The 16,994-nt window shown below is 40.4% G+C and overlaps 1 protein-coding gene and 1 non-coding gene across 6 annotated transcripts in view; one reads left to right on the plus strand and one right to left on the minus strand.

Annotated features, from left to right (window-relative positions):
* The window catches only part of Arid4b (AT-rich interaction domain 4B), a 118,195-nt gene that overhangs the window by 72,962 nt on the left and 28,239 nt on the right, over positions 1–16,994 (minus strand). The gene's annotated exons all lie outside the window — the stretch shown is intronic.
* On the plus strand, positions 13,585–13,701 carry LOC128104835 (small nucleolar RNA SNORD22). The gene has a single exon (XR_008216132.1). It is a non-coding gene; the product is annotated as a small nucleolar RNA SNORD22 (small nucleolar RNA).

Genomic DNA, 16,994 nt, shown 5'->3' on the forward strand with positions numbered 1-16,994 from the left:
TCCTTCCTCCCTGCTAGCCAGTAACATTTCATTTCAGAGAGAAAAAGTATATAACTAAATTAAAACTAGTAAGGGAACCCAAACTATGAGCTATAGAGTAAGTCAATAAAAGCTACCCAATTGGTCCTGGGGAGATGACTCAGTCAGTAAAGCAAATGATACCCGAGCACCAACCTAAGTAGAGATCCAAAAAAACCACATGCAAAGTCTGGTGTAGAGGTGTGTACCTGCAACCCAAGCCTTAAGAAGATGATGTTCCTGAACTTATTGGTCAGCCAGCCTACCAAAATTGATGTGTTTCAATTTAGTAAGAGACATAGGCTCAAAAATTAAAATGGAAACAATGGAGACACCAGGTGTCAACCACAAGCCTCTACACACACAAGCACACAGCACTCATGCACACACACATAGTGCTTCATATCTGTATCTACACGGAAGTAAATAAATATTTCAGAAGTAAACTTTGGGAGCAAGTAAGATGACTTGATGTGTAAAGATGCTTATACCAAGCCTCACCACCTAAGTTCAATCCCCAGGACCCACAGTATAAGAAAAAACAAACAAACAAAAAGCCTCACCCAAGTTGTTCTCTGACCTCCACAGGTACACCATGGTATGTGCACGCACGAGAGAGAGAGAGAGAGAGAGAGAGAGAGAGAGACACACACACACACACACACACACACACACACACACAATGTATTTTAAAAAAAAAAGAGGCACACACATTTAATCCCAGCACTCAGGAGTTAGAGGAAGGTGGATCTCTGTGAGTTCGAGGCCAGCCTGGTCTACAGACCAAGTTTCAGGACAGCCTTGAGTACACAGACAAACCTTATCTTGAAAAACAAACAAACAAAAAAAGGTTTCTTAGTTTCATTTTGTTTTTTAATAGCAGTCCACTGAAATGGGTTGGGGTTAAGTATCACCTCTATTTTGCACATCATAGCTATTTTCTTCTCATCAGTATTACTGAGATGAAAAGTGAATAGAGCCAGCAGACAAATTTAGGCCTGGTGATGTCACATCCAGTCTGCGCGTGCGTGCGTGCGTGCGTGCGTGCGTGCGTGCGTGCGTGCGTGTGTGGTGCGCGCGCGCGCGTGTGCATGTGTGTGTCTGTCCAAACATACGAATACATAACTAAACAACATTTTGCAAAAGGATCTTCTGGCAGGCTTTTAAATTTTTAGCAGACCTCTGAATAAAACACAGTATTAAGAATTTCAAATACTGTTAGTATATTTTCATTGACAATCACATTAAATACTAGCACCATTTCAACCAGTCTACTCAAGATATCATTGAACTGAAGCTGAAGGAAGGATTTCTCCACACTAAGCCCACACCATATCCTCACCAATTAGAATCCACACTAGCAGCAGAAAAGTGTTTAATTCCTTAAAATACTAAGGAAGTTCTTTTTTTTTAAGTTCTATTTTCTTTCCTTTAAGTTAAAACTCAATAAAAGAAGTTAAGCTGCACATAAGGAAACAACTCTTAGACCAATACATGCAAATGGAAAACAAATATAATCCTAAAACAAAGACACGGGCTGGGTAGTGATAACCTGTTAGGAAAAGCAATGACCCATGTTTTGTTGGCATTCTGACTCTATTCCCTCCACCTCTTTTATTCTTTCTAAGATGGGATCTCCCTATGTAGCCTGGAGCTTGTGGTCGGTCCTTCTGCCTCAGCCCTCATGGGTGCTACAAGTACAGACTTGTGCAATAAACCCATCTTAATTCTATTTCCTTTGCATCACTCTAGGCAAGTTACTTTCTGTTCATAAAATCCCCTTTGGTTTAAGTGTCCAAATGTTAAGTAATCTGTCTAATAATTCCACAGACACAAAGGTTACAAAGATGGTCAAAATTTTTGAGCTACTTTGAGACATACCTAATCATCTAGAAGTAAAGCTACATAACTAGGATTGTTAAATATTATCCAAACCATAAATGCAATTATCTGAAGATACCCAAGTCACATGTCTAACTGTTATGGTCAGACTTTCATAAGTAATGTTAGCAGAGACAGTAATCATGGGATATGTCATTAGTTTGCCATTGGCTAAACTAGCCAGTAGACTTGATTAAGTACACAGACCTTCATAGCACCAAGTCAAGGTCCTAATCCCAGATAATAACTGAGTTACTTTACTAAACTTATGTAGCCTTTAATTTGCATATCATAAACATAAAGGCATTATCAGTAAGGACTAAGGCGTAAAGTAGTTAGCTATTAACAATATCATTATGAAGCTCTCCATGTGGATAAATCAGAAATTACATCAATACAAACTCACATGTGACCACCTCCATTTTAACTTTGTAGTATTCCAGAGGCAAACCTTACTTGAAATGATTGCTCACCATAATTTGGTGAAAATTCAAAGCTGAATCACTTTGCTTACTTGGTCAACTAGTATCAATACTAGTCAAAATTCGGTACTATTTAGTACTAAATCTAATAATAAAGTTCAAGATAATTGATGATATGTATGAATTTAAAGTGTTATTTCTCTACTTCCAGCAGTACAGAACTAATCAAAGACATCATATTATAAGCAGAATAACACATACAATAACAACAGTAGTTTGGTATGTGAATGAAAATAATCTGATCAAAGTCTGTTTCAAGGGAAAGATGTTACAAGTCATAGCAATGCACACTTTTAATCCCAGCACTCCAGAGACACAGATGTGTCTCTGGGTTTGAGGCCAGCCTAGTCTACAGAGTGAGTTTCAGGTCAGCCAGGGCTGCATGGTAAGACCCTGTCTCCAAAAAAGAAAATAAAGGTTTCTTTTTGTTCATTTTTAATCTGGCAAGTACTCTGGAATGTTTGTTAAGGAACATTCCAAATACACATACAAAAAAGACACATAGTATAAGAGCTCCCGCACACAACCTTAAACTGGCTGCTACCAATTATGAACTCATCAACAACTATCCCATCTACTTCCCTTCCCATGCCCTCTTAAACATCACTGAGATTTTTTTGTTGTTGTTCACAATTTTTTTTTTCAAGACAGGGTTTCTCTATGTAGCTTTGGCACCTTTCCTGGAACTCACTCTGTAGCCCAGGCTGGCCTCAAACTCACAGAGATCTGCCTGCCTCTGCCTCCTGAGTGCTGGGATTAAAGGTGTGCGTCACCACCACCTGGTATTTTTCACAATTTTAAATCATTTATCAGTATGTATTATATTAAATGATAAATTTCATTTTGACATTTTCACAAATACATATAATATACTTTGATCAATCACATTTATCCCTCATTACCCATACTTATATATGTGCCCTTATTTTTAAGGAAATGCCAGGTACTACATTAATTAAAAAAAAATTCTTATCTGTAGTGACTGGGATTTTGAGTTAAATTCTCTTGTTATGGGTTGGAGATATGGCTAAGCATAAGGAGCTACATGCAGGTCCACAGCACAGACACACAAAAGCTGGGTGTGGTGATGCATATGTGTGACCCAGCACTAGAGGGTGTAGAGAGACAGGCAGATCCCAGGGCTCACTGGTCAGCCAGGCAAGTCTAAATGCCCAGTATCCTGGTTCAGAGAAAGACCATTGCCCCCCAAAAATGAAGGGCTGGCAAAATGGCTTGGTGGGTACAAGCACTTCCCTAGCAAGCCTGACCACCTGAGTTCAATTCCAAGTCACATAAAGGTAGAGGGGAGAACCAACTCCATGTCCTCCAACCTCCACACACTCAGTGTGGCATACACACCTCCCTGAATCATACATACATATAAAAGTCATTTTTAATTATTATATATTATATATAATTATATATATAATTTTATAAATATATTTATAAGGTAAAATCCATTAAAGGAATACACCCTCTACTTTGGCCTCCATATGTGTGCACATAGGTTAAGTGCATATACAACACACCTCTATCCGACATTTTTATATTAATAAAAGACAATATAAAATATTAATTAAGAATACAACACCAACTTCTGTGGGGTGTAACTCAGTGATAGGATGGGTGCTTTCTTAGTTCTATCCCCAGCACCCTCTACCATAAAAGGGCAGATCCCTCAATGAAATACCTAGGTTCAAATCTACCATTTTAGAGCTAAAAGACACTGGGTTAGGACCTCCATGGCTCAGAATACAATTACTACCTCACAGAAATGAAAAGTAACGTATTATATATCTGCAGTATTTAGAACATGCCAAGTATACAGTGCAAAAATACAGACTAAACAATTTAAAAATTAAAATGACACAATTTTAAAAGTTGTATCATTAACAAACAATTCCTATATAAAGAACAGACTTCATCTTCTTCCCTCACCCACGCGCGTATGTAAGTGATTCCTTTAGAATAGTCTCCCTTGCTCAACTCACCTATGACATAATCATGCTGCCTTCCAGTTGTAAGAGTTGCTAGGTCTCCATGAGGCTGATGCCTAATGAAGTGCACCATGATCCATTAGTGCAGCAGGAATCAACCAAGTCTGCACAGCTATTCTGAGACTAATGTACTCTGGTTCAAAGCAGACACACATAAAGAACTGTGTCAGTAGGTTAACCAAGACTCTTCTGACTAACAGGACTGACAGTTATGTAGATATGTGTACCTATATGGTCAAGGGAAACAAAAACTCTCTTTTTTTGTTCTTACCTTCTCTTTTTGTTCTGTTTCTCAGATTTTAGTCAGTAATATAGACCATCTCAGAGGCTAAAAATAAGATGTTTTAAGTATACCTCCACACCACAAAGGAAATTAAACCACTAAATTATCATCCCTTTGTTTAGCAAACGGAACAGTTTTCTAGTTGCTAAGGCAACAGCTATTTCACAGTTACCCCATGTTGCTTAAACAATTATTTTTCTGGTCAATCTACCAAACGTCCTAACTCACTCACTCACACTCTCCTACCCTCTCCTTCCTTCCTCCCTCCCTCCCTCCCTCCCCCCCCCCCCTCTCTCACACACACACACACACACACACACACACACACACACACACACACAATCAATTCACTTCAATTCCATGGGAACATTTGAAAAAACAATTTGAAAATTCACTCCTGGTGGCTGAACCCCAAGAACAACAGCTAAATCAGCTCTGGAAATGGCTGGGTAACACTAATACTGCCAAAAAAACATTTGGTTATTAAGATCAATCCTTTAAACCCCGAAACATGTTACACAACATTTTACTGAGGTCGTTTCCTAGAAAGAAAAAGGCATTTAAATTGGTTACAGTGCTGATGCAACTGGGAGACTCAGGAAACAACACTATGAAATTGATGCTAAAACACAGTAATAAATACACTTACACATACAGAGTGGCAATAAATCTGTGAAAAGCAACCTATCTGTATATATGACAATCCCAAAGTGGCATTAAAACAATGGAGAGAGAGTTCCAACTAGCATATGAATCTGATCTGTATGCCATAGTACTAAAGAACAAAGTTTAAGATACAATTATTTTAGAAAATATATATAGGAAATAAAACTATACATTCTAATGTATAATCTTCTCTGGGCTATGTCCACTCTCTTCTTTTGTGGTACACAGGACATCAGCTAATAAGGGTAAAGTCTAGGAAGGTCCAGGGAGGGAGAAACAAATGCTGAGTATACAAGGCTGTGAAAAGAGGTCTAAGAGTGACACACAAAGGCACATCCTGGCTGTACAGAGGAAAATGTGGATGAGGCTGTAAGGCTAGGAGATGAGCAGCACAGCTGGAAATTTTGCTACACTGAGGACAGTCAAAGGTTACAGAGGAAGAAAGAGGGCAATATGCCCTCCCCTCTCTGTCCCTTGCTACCTGTGGCAGGCAAGAGAGCTGGCCCCGGGGTCACGAGAGTGAGAGAACTAGCCCTGCTCCACACCAGGTGCAGCACACAGAGAGTGGGCCTGCACCCAGCCTGGGCAGCACACTAGAGCTGACCCTGTTTTCAGGGTCAGATGACCCAGCCTTAAGGGTGTGAGAACAGGAGAGCTAACCCCACCACCCCCTCATGTTCCCCCCACAAGCATCAGGAGAGAGGGCCCTGCACCTTGCCTGAGCAAAACAGCAGAGCTGGCCCTGGTGATGTGAGTGAGGGGGGACCTGGATCTGAGGGCCCTAGTGCAGAACAGACCCTGTTTCTTGCTGTAGGCTGCATTGGGTGAACTAGCTGAGGCAGTGCTGGAGAGCTGGTCTGGGTACTGATGATGAGGGAAAGCTAGCAAGCATATCAACCCAACTACCACCCAGGCCCAGAAACAGGGCTGAGTTGACCCATTCCAGCATCCATGAGCACATGAAGGAAACAAACATACAGATCCAAAACAGCAGGATCTCCATGACACAGGACAACAGGATATCCAAGAGGAGCCCCAGTGAGCGCCCATTATCTGTGGTGTAGCAAAAACCAGAGACCTTGAGCCAGCCCAGAGCCAGCCCAATGACTCATAGCAATGAACACTTGCAAGTAAAGATGAATGGACTACAGGGTAAACTGTGTGAGTCAATGGACCACACTACAGCTTCCACGACAAGATTCTTCCTTTTGGTTGTTGTTATTGTTGCTGCTTTACTTCTGATTTTGTTTTGCTTGTTTGGTTTTGGTTTTTCTTTTAAATTTGGTTTTGATGAGGGAGTTGCAAGGGCAGAGGGCACATGTGAGGACACGGGAACAAAGTGGGACTGGAATACATGATGTCAAATTCACAGAGTCAATAAAAATAAAAAAAGAGGGCAGCAAAGTACTGGATTAGAAATGGCAGTGTAAGCCGGGTGGTGGTGGCGCACACCTTTAATCCCAGCTCTCGGGAGGCAGAGGCAGACAGATCTGCTGTGGGATGGTCTGTATGTCAAATGTGTTGCTGATTGGTCAATAAATAAATCACTGATTGGTCAGTGGCCAGGCAGGAAGTATAGGCGGGACAAGGAGGAGAAAAAACTGGGAAGTGGAAGGCTGAGTCAGAGAGACACTGCCAGCCGCCACCATGACAAGCCACATGTGAAGATGCCGGTAAGCCACGAGCCATGTGACAAGGTATAGATTAATGGAAATGGATTAATTTAAGCTGTAAGAACAGTTAGCAAGAAGCCTGCCACAGCCATACAGTTTGTAACCAATATAAGTCTCTGTGTTTACTTGGTCCGGTTTGAGAGGCTGTGGGACTGGCAGGTGAGAGAAATTTGTCCTGACTGTGGGCCAGGCGGGAAAACTCTAGCTACACAGATTTCTGTGAGTTTGAGGCCAGCCTGGGCTACAGAATGAGTTCCAGGAAAGTCACCAAAGCTACACAAAGAAACCCTGTCTCGAAAAACAAACAAACAAACAAACAAAAAAACAAACAAAGAAGAAGAAGAAGAAAAAGAAGAAGAAGAAGAAGAAGAAGAAGAAGAAGAAGAAGAAGAAGAAGAAGAAGAAGAAGAAATTGTAGCATAAAGATTAGGGTTCATAATATCTAATAAACAAAAAAGTATAAATGCACATTCATGTGGAGAGGAAATATGTGTGGTGAGCATGCATGCACATGTAGGCACACACATATTTATTATATTTATATTTCCTAACTCTGTTCCTACAAGTGACAGAAAAGCGAGAGCAGAGAGGATCCTAATACATCAATGCCATAAAATCAATTTCTAAAGCATGTACTCCCTTAAAGGGAACCAGGAATCCTTAAGAGCCAGGGCTCATTTCACTGCTGGGAAGAAGTGCAGCAAGAATCTGAAACATTTTACACTAGAAAGTAAATGTTCAGTGAATGATGGAGACATTGCAAAGGAACACACAAGAAGCAGCTTGAAGGGCTCCTACTAGCCAAATAAGGCAAATTCTGAGCAGAAAAATAAGTAACGAATGGTAGGTATAGGTAGTACATACCTATAATTTTAGCACCAGGAGGGTAGATGCAAGAGAATCAGGAGTTCAAGGTCAGTCTCAAATTTATAGTGAGTTTACAACCAGTCCAAGCTAGATAAGACTGTATCACATAAATATTAATTGTTCAACACAATTTTAGGGCTGTCCATATAAATCAAACCAATCAACATGAGGTCTGCATATCCCACTGTAAGTTATTTATATTTATATTATTTTAAAATAAAATGATGACATTATTAGGCATTCAATAGGAATCAATGGGATTAAGGAGATGGCTATCATTAAGTGTGTGCTGGACAAGAATGAGAACCTGAGTTTGGATTCCCAGCATCCATATTAAAAAAAAAAAACAAAAAAACAAAAACCTGAGCATCTATAACCCCAACACTGGAGCAGAGGCAGAGACAAATAGATGGAGTTCATGGACCAGCCAGTTCAGTCACTAAATGAAACCTAGGTTTATCTTTAAGACCCTGTCTCTAAAAGTAAGGTGTGGGGGTGGGGAGGGAAATGAGTGCAGTAAGATGGCTTAGCAGACAAAAGCTCTTGCTATGCAAACCTGACAACCTAAGTTCAATCTCCAGATCCCACAGTGGAAGGGCTAAACCAGCTCTTGAGAGTTGTCCTCTGATCTCCACATACACTCACAACATGGGGTATCTATTCAAACACATGCCCTGGAATCTATGCCTCCGTATCTGTATGAATGAATGAAGATCTTTAAGATGCAGAAAAGAAAGTGCTCATCCGTTCAATACAGTGTTAATACATGTGACTGAAACAAAGAATCATCCTTTGGCCACAATAACACAGGTGAATAATGCAGAATACCATAACAGTTGCCAAGCTGACCAGTGGGAGGTCTTATTAATAGGTGCTGGTATACTCCTAGACTACATTCCATTCCCAGGGATGCACACATGATGCACGGGAAAAAGAGCATCCTTCCTTCCAAGACTGTGAGAATGAATATGAGAAACAGCCCAAACTGAAGCTGTCCTTCCTACAGAATATAAAGTTTGTGTTCCTTCAAATTATGAAGAACATGAAATATGGGGAAAGTTCTAGATTGAAGGATTCTGAAGAGAAAGGCAACCTATGTTCCTGGATAGAAGTGGGCCAGAATGGAAAAGGAATGATTAGGAGAGAGCTGGCAGAGTCTGCTCATTCCCTCCTCTAGAGTGGAATACACTGTAGGTAGGAGAGTGTACCTTCAGGTGAAAATCACACACGAGAGAGAAAGAAAGGAGATATAGACCTGATGGGGCTGGATGCCAATTAGCAGATCAGGTGAAGGAGCACAGACTTCTTTGTGTTGTAAATATGACACTATTTGAAAGTATATAGTATATATTGGGCACTTTGAATGTATTTTGAATATAATTACCCACTTATGTTCTCTACCTGTCATTCTGAGTTCTTTTTGTCTTTTTTGTTTAAACTGGTATTCCAATTTTTTTATTTTTAAAAACCACCTTTCCCTAAGCACAAAAATCTTTTCTAGATGGTACCTACCTACATTTAACATTCTTCTGAAATTTAAGCTACTTTAAGGGGACAGAATCACAACCACTTCTAAGTACATCTTAGACCCTAACCATCAGCCCAAGGAATAATTCCATATTCACAAATGTTAAGTGGTGTCTGTACATTCTTAAAATCGAGTATCTCAAATGTTCTAACTGGACATTTCATCAGCAGATTTGAGCGAGGAATACATACTGTGCCATGTGTCTCACCACCTCGTTTCCAGCTCGTGACAGTTTTATAAGACTGTAGAACCTTGAGGAGTTGGAGCTCACTAAATGGACCATGGGTGAGTCTTCAGGTTTTATAGCCTGGCCTTACTTCGGGATGGCTAGTGTGGACAGAATACAACCTGCCCTCACCCCTTAATGGACTATATACATGCCTTCTTATACCGGGAGCCAAAGTAAACCCTTCCTTCCTTCCTTGAGTTGCTTTGGCAGGTGTTTCTGTCACAGCAATGAGAAAGTAACTGTGATGGTTTGAAAGAAAATGGCCCCCAAAGGGAGTGACACTATTAGGAGGTGTGGCCTTGTTAGAGGAAGTGTGTCACTGTGGAAGAGCGTTTTGAGGTCTCATTTATGCTCAAGATACTGCCCAGTGTCTCAGACACTTCCTGCTGCCTGCAAGATGTAGAATTATGGAACATGCACACCTGAGACATGATGATTCTCTGAAATTTTACATTTTGTATAGGTGTGTGTGTGTGTGTGTGTGTGTGTATGTGTGTGTGTGTGTGTGTGTACACATACGTACACATATGTATGTGGAAGCTAATGGACAGCTTACTGAAACTGGTTCTCCCCTTCTGGTTCTCCCCTTCTACTGTGGATTCTAGGGATCAAACGCAAGTCACCAGGGTTAGCAGCAAGTGCCTTCATTTGCTGAGCCATCTCACCAGCCCAACATGATGATTCTGTATGTTTATAGGACTGACTATACATTATAAAGTAAAAAGGTCTCCAGAACTAGATTTCAAACTACCAATATGTATGAAATTCAAATAGTATATATTTAACATGATGGATGATATTTTGCTAAAACTTTACACTCAGGCTACTTTGGACCAAAAGATTGCTTAATATTGAGCATAGTGTCACACATAGGAGTCCATCCTCATACTATTTCCTCCATTCAAAGAGCTACAGACCCTTTGCCACATGGCTCAGTGGTATATCACCACACAAGAGCAGGCCATTTACTACTAACCTTATCTCTACTGTTTCATCAAACCCATAACATGTGAGTATTGCCAACTCTGACTGTAAAACATAAAGTGCAACTGCAGAAACCAAAAAGTTGATTCTGTTGTCTAGATGTAGAGATAACATAGAATATGTTTACAGCCGGGCAGTGGTGGCACACGCCTTTAATCCCAGCACTTGGGAGGCAGAGCCAGATGGATCTCTGTGAGTTCGAGGCCAGCCTGGACTACCAAGTGAGTTCCAGGAAAGGCGCAAAGCTACACAGAGAAACCCTGTCTCAAAAAACCGAAGGAAAAAAAAAAAAAAAAAAGAATATGTTTACATTAAATATTTTTAGCTCTGTCAACTGAAATGGCAGGAACTTAAAACAACTAAGAAAATGTATATCCTACTATTTTGTTTTGTGGGACAGAGACTCATAGTTCAAGCTTGCTGTGAACTTGCAATGTAGTCAATCTCAGGCATACACCACCACACCCAACCTCGGTATTTACCTTCTGTTAATAAAGTAATTTTCACAGAGAATTTGCAGGCTAGACTGGAGAGAATTTCTGAGAAGTCCAGATACGGCTGTACAGAGATAACAGGATGTGGAAGAATGAGGATGTAACTGTTATTATATGCCTTGACTTATAATCCAATCTTATTATCTCACACCTTGATTCTCCATGCCTTCATCCTTCTGGAAAGGATAACAATGGCATGTATGAGAAAACCACTGGCTAATCCTTCTGCTAAGTCATAGACAGGAATGATGCAAAAACAGTAAGTGTCACACTGATACCAACTAAGTTCATGAGTAAATAAACCCATCAACCAAATTAGGACTACAACATTCCTGGATAGGTGTCAAGAAAAAATATGCATTTTAAAATTTCTACTTGCTAACTTAAATGGGGCAAATGAAGGTCCTTAAAGAGGCTGCCAAAGACTTCAGAGGAAAAAAAAATCTCGTTTAAAATATCAAAATTGTTGACCTAAACTTTAAAATGATTGTACTAAAAACACAGTTTCAATTTTATCCAACAAATTAAATAAGCTCTTAGTCTATTAAACCACTAACTACTCCTTTTTTCCAAGAATTGAATACTAAATAACTTACCTAAATACTGGAAACCATAGTATATGAGTCTCACTATAACACCAAGCTAGACACTTGCAAGAAGAGTAACTGTGAAGAATGAAAAGAAATACATGATCTTTGCTATCTGTGCAGGCTCAATCTGTTTTATACTCTTTGTGGCACATCCATCAAAAACAATCTCTGTATCATGTCATGTCATGGGTTATGGGTCTGTAGCACAAGACAGTCAGTGATGTCAAAAATAACAATGGAGCCAGTCAGTGGTGATGCATGGCACTCAGAAGGCAGAGGCAGGCAAATCTCTGAGTTCCAGGCCAGCCTAGTCTACAGAGCAAGTTCCAGGACAGCCAGGGTTGTTACACAGAGAAAGCCTGTCTAGGAAAACAAAACAAAACAAACAACAATAATGGAAGCAGAGCTGTACTGTTTGATGCTTATCCACACTTTGTGTTTTAGGTTTGCTCCTGGCTATCTCCCACTGACTTTTAGAATTTATCTCTTCACTCTCCAGATACTGTCTTACCACTAGATCACACTAATGCTGAATCAATAGAAGTCATTGTTATGTCTGAACCAATGTCAAATTTTGGCAATTGAGTATTCATCCCCACTGCACACTCTGTAAACAAACACCAAGACATCACCAGAAATGGCCATGCTACATGCCCAAGTTTACAACAGACATTTCAACACACTTGATCTTGCCTATTTCCATTACTCTAAAGAATAAACACTCATTTTTGAGATATTTTAACAGAACAATTAATATTATTATACTGTTCAGCATTAGACTTGGAATTTAAAAAAAAAAAGCTGAGAGTGACGCTGATTTCCTGATGATCAAGGGCAAGGTCCAGGGTTCTAGCTCCAGAATCAAAGCGAAAAGCTGATACCAATGACTTAGTGGTTTATTTGATCACATGTTGATAAGAATAAATTAAAGGCGTGTGCCATCCATGCCAGCACTCAGGGCATAGAGGCAGATATCGGTGAGATCTATCCTGGTCTACAAATCGATTTCCAGGAGAACCAGGGTTGTTACACAAAGAAACCCTGTCTCGAAAAACAAAACAACAACAACAACAAATATATATAAGCTGGGAGGTGATAGTGATCCCAGCACTCAGGAGGCAGAGGCAGGAGGATCTCTGAATTCTGAGTTAAAGGCCAGCCTGGTCTACAGAGTGAGTTCCAGGACAGCCAGGGCCAGACAGAGAAATCCTGTCTTGAAAAACCAAAACCAAATAAACATAAAGAATATTTTCTTAATCCCAGCACTCGGGAGGCAGAGCCAGGTGGATCTCTGTGAGTTCGAGGCCAGCCTGGGCTACCAAGTGAGTCCCAGGAAAGGCGCAAAGCTACACAGAGAAACCCTGTCTCGAAAAACCAAAAAAAAAAAAAAGAATATTTTCAGGCCAGGCAGTGGTGGCACATGCCTTTAATCCCAGCACTCAGGAGGCAGAAGCAGGAGGATCTCTGTGAGTTTGAGGCCAGCCTGGGCTACAGTGTGAGTTCCAGGAAAGGCACAAAGCTATACAGAGAAACCCTGTCTTGAAAGAAAAAAAAAAAAAGATTATTTTCAGAATTTCATTACTAAACCTGCCTCCTCATGGTCTAGCCACCAGTTAAGTTCTGCCTCCCTAAGACCTCATCCCCCTGAGGAATGAAAGCATTCCTGTGGTGTCACTTCCATGGGCATGCCTGGCCGAAGAGAAAGCCAAGGAAGCCCTGAAAAATTCTAAGATGTGCCTTGGCAACCCATTAAAAAAAAAAGTGCTTGAGAGAGAAAATTTTCTGGACTCTAATAACAAGTTCCAGGAGATCTGAGGACTCACCAAGTACACACAACAACAATACATAACTTTTAAATAGATTCAGAAATAAGCTTCACTAATATACTCCTTTCCCAGTAAAGCATCATTCATGTGTCTTGCTTCCTTTTCAAGTACTAGAGATGAACTCACTGAGGCTGACTGAGACAAAAGATGAAAATTTGTTCCAGAAGGGACTGTCTTAGGGACCATCACGGTTTCTAATCACAGGAAGGGGAAGAATGATCACTAAGAAACACAGGTGGCTGTTGATTTTGCCCAGGTCCAGAGAAAAGACAAGATGCATGTAAATAGAGGCCAAGAGCTGGCAGACATCACACAGGAATTCAGATACTTTTTCTTCTCCAACCTAGTTGCTAAATCCACATTACAGTCACTTTCATTTTCCCAGTAAAGCTGCTTTTAGCCTTTAAAATATGAATTAATTCATTTCCTAGTATTTCTTGGACTAGTCTAATACATAAGCATCCTATAACCACATCCATCTTGAAGAAAAATATTACACAAGAATTAACAGTGGTATAACTGCTTGTTCACTTTCAAAATACTGAATTAGGTATTCCTGTGTTCTGGGCTATCACAGGATGTGTAACTTACTGATATGAATTTGTGATTATAGATCACAAAGTGGTTCCCAGAGTGGGCTCTCCAGACCAACAGCATCAGCATTACCTAGAAATTTGTCCAGAGTATTTCAAGGGCAGGAGAGATGGCTCAGTGGTTAAGAGTTCTGGCTGCTTATCCAGAGGTCCTGAGATCAATTCCCAGCAACCACATGGTAGCTCACAACCATCTATAAAGGAATCCAACGCCCTCCTCTGATGAGCAGAGGAACATGCAGGCAGAGCACTCATATACATAAATCAGTAAATCTTTAAAAGCATAAATTTTCAGCTCTATTCCATACCCTGGTTTAGAAATTGAGGGAAAGAACTATCAACTACTGCTTTAACAAGCTCTCCAGAGAACTCTAACACACCTCACTCACCATGGAACACTGGGTCCCGAGGTTATCTCAAGGTCTTAAGGTGGTTCTCAGCATTTGGTTTCTTGAGCCATTTAGTATTCCGTAGTAGCATGAAATGAGTGGAACAGACAAGTGCAAGTGGTTTGGTAAATCACAGAAACTACAACACTTGAAAGATGTCAGCATGTTGATAATGAAAAGTGTGACAATTGGGACTGGAGAGATGACTCAGTAGTAAAAAGCACTTGTTGCTCTTACGGAGGACCTGTGTTCATTCAGTTCTCAGGACCCACAGGGCAGCTCACAACCATCTACAACTCCAGTTCTTCTGACCCCTATGGGCAACAGGCACCCACTTGTGCATACACATGTATACTCATACAACATAAAAATAAAAAAATCTAAAATTTTTTTTCTAAATTGTTACATCCATATAACATACAACAAGGCAATAAAGGAAAACTCGCAAACCGGGTACGGTGGTGCACTAGCACTCTGAAGGCAAGCAGGTTAATTTCTAAGAGATCCAGGCCAGCCTTGTCTACAGAATCAGCTCCAGGCCAACTAAGGTTACACAGCGAGACCCTATCTCAAAAAACCAAAACAACAAAACAGAAAGCTCATTTAAGTATATTATAGGAAAGTTTTTTTTTTTAAAGAGGGTGCTTCTAGAAGATTAAAAACAAAATATTAACAAACAAAATTATCATCACAGGCAAGGAGAGCTAATCCCTCTATATAAGGACAGTTATGAGACTGCTCTAAAGGCCTGTTTACAGGCCTGGCCTTAGCCGGCAGTTGGAAATAATTTACAGAAAGCTAGATTTCTGAAGAGCTCCCACCATCAACTGATAAGAAAGCTCACTGTGCCTGAACTGCATGTGCAAACAAAATGGTTATGCTCAGCACCTGCTTTCAGTCTCAGGGTCTAGAACTACTTGTATATATGCCAGGCATGAGGTATTTGTGTGACGGTCACCAAGCCCTGCATGCAGCCACTAACAAGCTTCCCTAGTTAGGAACATCTCCCTTGCACTGTCACAGTTTCTGAAAGAATTAGATGTGGCTTGTGTGACTCTACTGGGAGAAACTTGGACCCGGTCCCCCAAACTTTACTCCATGCACCTTGTCTTTTGCTGATTCTGCTTTCCATCCTTCTGTTGTAATAAGACATGGAGGGCTGTAAAAACAATTATCACACCGAGTCAGGCCTGTGTGTTCTCCTAGCAAATTACCAAACTGGAGAATGGTGCTGGGAACCCCCAATATATTTTCTTACTTACACTATTAATGAGGAAAAACATCGTCACCATTAAGTCTGCCATGTTCATGCTACCCTTATTTGATCCATTAGCAAAAGCATTTTACTATTATTTTATTCCCATTATCTTATTTTGCAACATATCCAGTAAACCGAATTCAACCACATGCAAAATCCTTAACCAGTCAAAGGCAGGGCAAACTTACAAGCCACTGGGGAAACTGGTATGCTGTAACCAACAGAGGAATACTTTCTAGGCAGGACAAAACAAGAGAAGACTGACCACTAAACCTGGTTACCTGGAAAACAAAACTTAAAGATACTGGGAACAAATCTCAAAGAAAGTCATCATTTCCCACAACTCTAAATTATATGTAACTTCTGTTATTTTATACAGTAAGACACGATGACAGAAAAGACAAGGAAGGTTTCAAATGAAGCCCTAAATTATGTCACAGACTCTACAGCTCCTGAGGACTGGCTTGCCACCAGGCTGATTCTCAACAGGTCAGCCTTATTAAGCAAACTGTCAAGAATGCAAGTGAGAACAGCTTACTTCTTCATGCTCTGAGGACGCTTGTGGTGAGGGATACTGAGGAAACTCAAAGGAGTTTGGCAAATTTACTTTTAGAAAAGCTACTCTTTACACCATTTAAAAGACCAAGGAAATGTTGGAAAATGTTAAGAATATAAAAATCAAATAAGATTAACACAGTGCTTATTAATAACAGTATCATTAATGATGGAACTTTTCAGTCTTACAATCACCACTAAAACTTTCTATTCTATGTAAACTATTAGGCCATGAGTACCTTTTTTTTTTTTTTTTAAAGAGATAGGGTCTCACTATGTAGTTCTGGCTGTCCTAGATCTTACTCTGTAGACCGGACTGTCCTCAAACTCAAGAGACTCTCCTGCCTCTGCCTCCCAAGTGCTGGGACTAAAAGTGTGAGCCACTACACTGGGCTTAGGCTAAGGATACTTATAGTTTGTAAGAATTTGATATGAAATAAGACAATGAAATACTAGAATTTTGTGGCATACTGACTGGAATTAAAATAGTCAAAAGTAGAAGGGCTGGGAATATGGCTCTGCGGGTAAAGTGCTTAATGCGCAACATGAAGACCTGATTTTGAATCACCAGCACCTACGTCAAAAGCCATGCACAGCAGCATGTGCCTGCAACTCTAATACTTGGGTAATCTGGGGCGCAGGTGGATTCCTGGAGCCCACTAGCGAGCCAGTAAAGGTGAA

The sequence above is a fragment of the Peromyscus californicus genome, unplaced genomic scaffold, assembly GCF_007827085.1.
Source record: "Peromyscus californicus insignis strain IS unplaced genomic scaffold, ASM782708v3 Scaffold_8__1_contigs__length_139910024, whole genome shotgun sequence".
NCBI classification, from domain to species: Eukaryota; Metazoa; Chordata; class Mammalia; order Rodentia; family Cricetidae; genus Peromyscus; species Peromyscus californicus.